The following is a 5956-nucleotide window of genomic DNA, read 5'->3' on the forward strand; positions in this document are numbered from 1 at the left end:
TTTTTTTCCAAGATAATCCTTCTAATAATGATAGTTTTAGCCAATTATACTTAATTAGCAAGGATATTTTAAGAATAACAACACTTATTTATTATAAATAACCAACTTAACTTACTTCCTTAATCTCCTCAAATAAGTCAATTGGGTTTTATAATTAGGACCGGAGGAGTAAATATTATGGTGCGTATTCGGTTTTCGAATTCGATTTCCCTCACCCGAAATTGCTTCGAGTATCATCGTGGTGTTGGCGGCCCGGCGGGGTTGGAATATGAAGTTTCAAAGGCAAGACAGATACAGAGCTTCGCCGTGGCTATGAGAAGCGGAATTTATTCCAGCAATCTTCAGGTAATGTGAATCGTGTTTCCCACATTTGGATGTGAGATAAAACCCATGCTCTTTGGTTTGTTGTTTAGTGAAATTTCCCAACGAGAAGTAAGATCAGGGCATTGCGAAACGAGTATGGCTGGAAATCAACTAGGCCTACTCAACCTTGCTTTTTTGGGTTCCTTAAACTCTCAATCTCAATCTACCTAGTTGCTTTAGAAGTCCATTCAATTAACTTGTTTAGTACCTCGTAAAAGGTCTAGTCTAGCTGAAAAATGTACTGGTAAAAGGTAAGAAAAACTCTCCGAAGCGTTGTTAAAAGTAGAGTCCTACGCCATTCGTAGTGTCACAGGGGACAATGGTTGCAAAAGTTTATAACTTGGGGGAATGGACTCTCCTTCTCCTTATCTCTCCCCTAACTGCTCGTCCTGTCCGAAATGTTAGCCTTGATTGCGTTATGTTTGTTCTTTGTAAAACTCAATATCGCCACATATGCATTTAGTTACTTGCCTCTATATCTGCTTTCATTGCATGTCATGAAGCTTGCTTTACTACATATTAAGCTTTTCATTCTATCTATTTCACCTGTATTTAATTCCTTGGCAAGATGGATGAGCTGCCTGAGAGTTTTTATTTCATATTTTCACCCATTAGCAGGTCTTTTCGAAACTGAAGCTCTGCAATGAAGATTTTATGGGAAAATTACTTTGCAGAAGATGGACTTTGCTCAGCCCTGAAACGAAAGTTCACCAAGTAATACAAAGAGACAAATCCCATGATTGTAGTGTCTTTTTACGCACTAACCCTTCTTTCAATGATGACTTAAGGGAGATGGATAAAGGAGATCGATACTTCTATATTGTGCGGGATGATTTGTTGCACCCATTAATTAATGGCAATAAAGCAAGAAAACTAGATGGGGTACTTCCTCTACTTGAAGATTTTCCGTCACGGATGTGGTGAGATTATCCTTCAAAATAGTAAATGCATCTTTAAATGCTTTTCTCTGATCTATGTTTGACCCTTTTTTGGTGCGGTAGAGTTCATTTTGTTGCTTCTGTAAGGGAATTTTTCCACATAAATGTTATTTCACTCTTTTTTCTTCTTTTATTGAATATTTGAATGTATTGCATCATATCACTCATATTTGATGATTTCTTGAATATTGTAGTTTTGCTTAGAGTTCGAAAGAGTAACATCAAGAATGGGATTGGCTCTTCTATCTCTTATAGAAATGTGGTCTAGAGTGTCTTGTTACAAATATTCTATACAATATTGAATCAAATGATTAACTAGTGAATAGATAAATCAGATATTCTTTGGTGAAGTTAGATTGGGTATTAACTTGAGTGTCGTGCTGAGTGTTCAAATTCCCAATCTGTTTGGGAAATTACTCGATGAACAAATAATTCTAGCCTTGGAAGTTCTTAATCATGGGAACTCCAAGATCCAACCCTCTTCTGGCCAGTCCAAGATCAACTACTCAACTAACACATTTTCTAGGTCACATGTGGAGGCTGTCACAGTGCTCATACAGCTGCTGTTGGTAGGTATTTGTATGGCTATGGCATAAAATTTTACTGAATTTTTAGAATTACATGAAATTTAAATTTTGGATGAAATTAACACTACAAGGATAATCCCAAATCATGATTTGCGTATCTTGTTGCAGCTGCTCTTTGTGCCGAGAGAGGAATCAAATCACATTTGCTTCTGCGAGGGGAGCAACCTGATATCTTGACTGGCTATAACTTGATGTCCACAATATATGGAAATGTGACATATGTTCCAAGATCTATTTATGCCAACCGTGAAGAGATGCTGAAGAACCATGCGAAGTTGGTGGCTGGTGACAACGATTCTATTGTATGGTTAAATGATATTGTTGAAGCCTCAACCATTGGCTTGTCTACTTCTCCAACATTAGCAGAAATTGATGCTAGTAGAAATGCTAGAAACCATCCAAAAACGATTTTAATAATCAATGAAGGTGCAGCTGAATCTGTAGCTCTACTAGGTAATGATGAGAGCCGTTTTTGTTGAATGAAACACTGTCTCCAAGTAGGCATGCGTATTTTTCAGACCATTTTCTTTTTGGTTAGGTAAAGACTCAGATAGAGCCTGCATTAAGCCTGATTCCAGTTCCACAGTAACTCTATGTATATGCCTTGATGACCCTTTTTTTTTTAAAATATTATGTTGGTCATATTTGTAAATAGGGTAAATTACTATTCCCTTCCCTAAGAGATGCCTACATTACTCAATTTTCTCCTCTATTATGGTCAGATACATATTTAACCAGAGGGAAGCCTGGTGTAAATGCACGGGGACCCTAAAAAGACATAGTGAATTTGTAAAAATAGCAAAAGAAGCAGGTGAAAAAAGTGGGTCCCATGAACTGGTTAGAAGCTGTGTCTTAGTACACAACTTTTATATTATTTAAGTATAAGGGTGTTTGCTATTTTTGTCAAATTTGGCTTAGTTGTTATTGCAGAAGAGGTCAATGCGCTGCACTTTTTTAATGTCAAAAGACGAAAGTGTAATTTTTTCAAAACTAAGGAAAAGACTATAATTTAAGAGTATCTCGTAAAGTAATGTACTCAATAAATATGAATGGCTATTGGAGAAAGTCAAGTAGATTTGAATATGTACATTCACATGGTTCAGTTGTTGACCACACTTGTCAACAATTAATGCCTGTTATTGATGAGTGGAGTATCATGGAGAATTGTAGTGGCCGTGGTAAACAACTCACATTTTCATATACTTACCTCATTAAGGGCATTATATTATTATATATCTTGTATCGTTGGAATTGGAATTCATGCTTTTGTGGTGTTACTCTTGCCAAAGTTTGATAAAATTTGATGGCTATTGCAATAAACCAATAACTTGTTCTTTCCTTGTGAAGGTGTTATTCGGTTAGCGCAATACCTGTCAGAGAATCATTTATTTGGAAGAAGGGCCTTAAGATTTGTTGTGGATGCTGGTACTGGGACAACAGCTATTGGTTTAGGACTCGCAGCTCGATGCTTGGGGTGTGTTTTGGTTTATATAGCTTGCCATTTTATTTGAAGAGAATATTTTTGAATAATTTTACAATATTGATTCGTTGCAATCTCTGTTTTTGCTTCCATGCAGATTCCCATGGGAGGTCTATGCAGTCATGCTGGCTGACACAATTGATGCATACAGAGAAAGCAAGAACGATTAGTTTCTGAATTTAAGAAGCATTTTAATGTTCAGTTTATTGACCACAGTGCGAACAAAGAGGATGCCAGAATTGTGCATTGGGTGGAACGATTCCGTCCAAGAAAGTAAGTGTGATAGACTTATCTACTATTATCTTAACGGTGGTGGTTTTTGTCTAGCGTTTCTGCCAAGTACCGTCTTAATAGGGTCTTCGATGCATACTAGTTAGCAAAAGCATCTTAAATAGAAAATTTGCTATAAGGACAGCAATGATGAAGGCGTTTCAAAAGGTCATTCTGTATGGCGATTTAACCTTGCATCAATTCTCCTCGGCTCCTTTTGCCTGAGAGTGCTACACATTAAATTGCAGATTCTTTAATTCGATCAGTGAAATGTTAATATGCTGTCGTTAACAGAAATCCACCACTAAACAGTTAATTTGAGCAGTTATGGTGGTTGTTCATAAATTTTTTACGGAGGCCATGGGTCAAATCAATATCCATGAAAGTGAAATTGTTGAAACTGAGGAATTAAGGGAGTAAACATTCACTACTAAAGAGTTACCAAGAAGTTAATATCCTAATAATGATGTAGTTATGTATTCAGAAAGAGTCGCGCCCCAATAATGTGATTTTGTACCAAGGTTCGTTCTTTACATTAACTACTCTTCATTATTCATTTCTTTGTTGAATCTATCTGTGTGCCTACTAAATTTATAGGAAATCACACTGTTTCGCACTGTTTATAAGTAGGACTTGTTCTATGGGGCTCTGTGCAATGCATAGTTGATATATCTTAGGAGAGAAAGCAAAGGCCGAGAGAAACACTGTCGTCTCAGAAGGGATTCCTATTTTGTAGACTTAAATCATTAGGGGGATTACAACAGTATCCATAGAGCATAGGAGAATGCGCTGCAGAGTTTAGTTTATTTCACGATAGACCCAAAATAAAAACAAGAGAAAAGGGTTAGTAATTCCATATTATACAATTACTTTAATTATCGCAGAGGAAATAGATTCTGGGGCCAAGAACACTTCCCACTTAAACAGTTGTTGTGGCACTTCCTTTTTTGGTAAGTTTGTATCGATTTAAGGTTTATTATGTACAAACACTTGCAAATTCTAGGTTTGGAAAGGTTTTGGAAGGGGAAATGCAAACATGCCAGCAAGTTGCGCGACAAACTGGGATTCTGGTGGATCCTGTGTACACTCTGGCTGCTTGGGAAATGGCTACGCGTCTGTGTAACGAAGAAGCTAAAGGAGGACCAGAGGTGGTGATGCTTCACACTGGAGGCACTTTGGGCACGTTTGGGTTGGCTCAGAGGTACAAAAATTACTTTGGCACCCTCTAAGAAAGGACTCAACCTTTATTAGCAGATGACCAATGTTACATGGACTCCATAGGGACTGGTTAAAAATTTGATGTTTCTCTCCCAATATTATTTATTTTTGACCTTTATCTCAATGTAATATCGGATGATTAAATTTATCTTTTATACATAGCGTATTTGAATTGAAATTTAGACATTAGCCAAAAAAAAAGAAGCAAGGAGAAAACTGTTCCTCTTAACCTTTAAAATTAAAAGCAAGTTCCTTGCAGCTGACATGAAGAATAAAATCTAATGCTAGTTTGGAATAGTGATAGGGTCTTTTAAAAATATTTTTTCATTGCGATTTACAAAATACCAGATAACTGTGTGAGGAGAGTTTTATTTCTTCATTGTGATTTATAAAATACCAGATAACTATGTGTGAGGAGAGTTTTATTTCAACTTATGAGAATATACTTATAAACACTTGATATAAGCAGTTTCAAATAACCTTTAAAAGGTCAAGCTAGTAACTTGATTAATGGCAACTAGAATAGATCCTTTGTGAAAGTTACTCATAATGTTATCTACTATCATTTAATGGTATGGGGTACAATGCACCACTCTGTTAAGTTTGAAGGTAACAGTTCACCCTTTGATGGTTTAGAAAACCAGCATTCTCGTGAGAATAGTTTAAGGATAAAAAAAAAATCCTTTGACATTTTTATCAATGCATTGATATTGGTGATTCAATAAATGGAACTATGCACTTTTTTAGTCGTAGAAATTGTACCAAAACTGTAGGCTTGACCATAGAAGAATGCATTAGTGAGCTTAAAATACCCAAACACTGGGGAAGAGGTGGCAAGTCAATAATCAAGATTAACAAAGTAATCACGTGAGATGTGGAGTTTTGTTTTGGCTCGCATTTTGACACTACCTTTGCCCAATCCTAGCTATGTGGATTCTGTATTTGAAGTTTACTAATAATTTTTGGTCTCTTAAATTTGCCTTCATATTGATTTTGGTTCATGAAGTTTTAAATTATAGGTTTTAATCTCTTAAGTTTTTTTCCGCCTAAAATATTGGTTCCTACAAGTTAATGAATAACTGGACCATTTTGTTAATCAA

At 36.1% G+C, this 5956-nt stretch overlaps 1 pseudogene; it reads left to right on the forward strand.

Moving 5' to 3' along the window:
* The first annotated feature begins 224 nt into the window (after positions 1–224).
* Positions 225–4968, forward strand: LOC114712039 (D-cysteine desulfhydrase 2, mitochondrial-like; annotated as a pseudogene).
* The last annotated feature ends 988 nt before the right edge of the window (positions 4969–5956 follow it).

The sequence above is a fragment of the Neltuma alba genome, unplaced genomic scaffold (assembly GCF_004799145.2).
Source record: "Neltuma alba isolate B1F8T4 unplaced genomic scaffold, ASM479914v2 tig00011329_pilon, whole genome shotgun sequence".
Taxonomy (NCBI): Eukaryota; Viridiplantae; Streptophyta; class Magnoliopsida; order Fabales; family Fabaceae; genus Neltuma; species Neltuma alba.